At 42.7% G+C, this 2,163-nt stretch overlaps 1 non-coding gene across 1 annotated transcript; it reads left to right on the top strand.

Moving 5' to 3' along the window:
• The first annotated feature begins 256 nt into the window (after window positions 1–256).
• On the top strand, window positions 257–361 carry LOC133753884 (U6 spliceosomal RNA). The gene has a single exon (XR_009865122.1). It is a non-coding gene; the product is annotated as a U6 spliceosomal RNA (small nuclear RNA).
• The last annotated feature ends 1,802 nt before the right edge of the window (window positions 362–2,163 follow it).

Genomic DNA, 2,163 nt, shown 5'->3' with positions numbered 1-2,163 from the left:
TTGGTCCTTTCTCCATCATTTGAAGGAAAAGGAGGCAGAAAAGCCATCTTCCACACAGTTAATACCTCAAAATATGCAAAAAGTTGAAAACCTTCACAGTAGGTACCAATAACATGCCTATAGTAAAAAGCAGAGGAATGGGCAAATGTTGACAAACATCTGTTTTATAAAGTCTACTGAAGGAGCTAATATTAGGAACTTTTTAAAGTGATGGAAATGCTTTACTTTGTGAATGGGAATAATTGAGGGAAAATGTGTCCTAGCTTCAACAGCACATATATAAAATTGGAAGGACATAGAGAATATTAGCATGGTCCTCTGTAAGGATGACACATAAATTCATGACATGTTCTGTTTTTTGTTTTTTAAAAAGATTTATTTGTTTTTTTATTTATTTATTTAAAATCGGAGCTACAGGGGCCAGCACTGTGGTATAGCAGGTAAAGCCACTGCCTGCAGTGCCAGCATCCCCTATGGGCACTGGTCCTAGTCCCAGCTGCTCCACTTCTGATCTAGTTCTCTTCTATGGCCTGCAAAAGCAATGGAAGATGGCCCAAGTGCTTGGGCAACTGCACCCACACGGGAGGACCCGAAGAAGCTCCTGGCTCCTGGCTTTGGATCAGCACAGCTCCGGCCATTGCGGCCATCTTGGGAGTGAACCAGCAGATGAAAGACTCTCTCTCTCTCTCTCTCTCTCTCTCTCTCTCTCTCTGCCTCTGCCTCTGCCTCTGCCTCTCTGTAACTCTGCCTTTCAAATAAATAAATAAATCTTTAAAAAAATGTCTGAGCTACAGAGAGAGGAGAGACACGGAGAGAACTTCCATCTGCTGGTTTACTCCCCAAGTGTCCACAATAGCCAGGGCTCAGCTAGGCTAATGTCAGGAGCCAGGAGCTTCATCTGATTCTCCCACATGGGTGGCAGCAGCCCAAGAACTTGAGCCATCTTCTGCTGCTTTCCCAGGCCATTATCAGGGGGCTGGATTGGAAGTGGAGCAGCTGGGACACAAATCAGTGCCCATATGGGATGCCAGCATCACAGGTGGTAGCTTTACCCAGTATGCCAAAAGCCAACCCTAAAGTGTTCTACATTTTAGGGGCAAGATGAGAGAAATAATTGAAAAAGCCTTTGAAAATTTGGATCAATTTCAAGTGGGAGAAAACATAGAGACCAGCAAAAAAATATAAGAACTCCAGGCCTTTATTTTTCCTTTTAAGAAAGTATTATTATGTGGGTATACTTCAGTAGCTATTTACCAAGCCTAGTATGATGGAAAGATCAGATGTAATAGTGCTTGCAAGGAAAATGTTTTTGAATTATATGGAAAATTGAGTCTTATGCATTAAGCTTTATATATTATATGAGTAAGATGTAACAAAAGCATTATTTTCCAATCCATAAATATAAGTGTAGTAGGATGCACAGGTTTCATACTTATATTCGTGCCTTACATGTAGTGTAGTAGTCAAGGATTGATCATCAGAGATGAGGCTGGAAGGGCTTTCATTGAATTTGTTCTTACAAGTATTAGTCCTATTATAATCATTCTGTACTCAATTCTTAACTGATGATCAAAGGGAAAAAAGCATAGCTGTAATGATGATTGCAAGTCCCTCTTACAAGGCCAATGCAGAAGGCTTTTCATATTGTGCATCTGGGATTAAACTCAGGCTGATGTACCTTTCCCTTTGGCTGTCATCAAGCCAGAGCTCTGAGGCTTTTCAGCCTTGTGAAACAAGTCTCAAAGAATCGAAGGATGACAAATTATGTGCAAATAAGAGTATGCTCTTGCGTTTTAAGGGAGAGTGGTGGCTTGTATAACACTTGTGCAGAAAGTGAAACAGCTAATGCTGATGAGGTACAGCTTAAAAGGGCAGAAACTTTGCTTTGAAGGTAGCACCAAAGACAAATAGGATGTTTGGTTAATTCTTTTTTTTTTTCTGGCAGAGTGGATATTGAGAGAGAGAGAGAGAGAGAGAGAGAAGTCTTCCTTTTTGCCATTGGTTTACCCTCCAATGGCCGCTGCGGCCGGCGCATCTCGCTGATCCGAAGCCAGGAGCCAGGTGCTTCTCCTGGTCTCCCATGCGGGTGCAGGGCCCAAGCACTTGGGCCATCCTCCACTGCCTTCCCGGGCCATAGCAGAGAGCTGGCCTGGAAGAGAGGCA

This window comes from Lepus europaeus, chromosome X (assembly GCF_033115175.1).
Source record: "Lepus europaeus isolate LE1 chromosome X, mLepTim1.pri, whole genome shotgun sequence".
Taxonomy (NCBI): Eukaryota; Metazoa; Chordata; class Mammalia; order Lagomorpha; family Leporidae; genus Lepus; species Lepus europaeus.
This window is presented reverse-complemented; position numbering and strand designations above follow the sequence as displayed.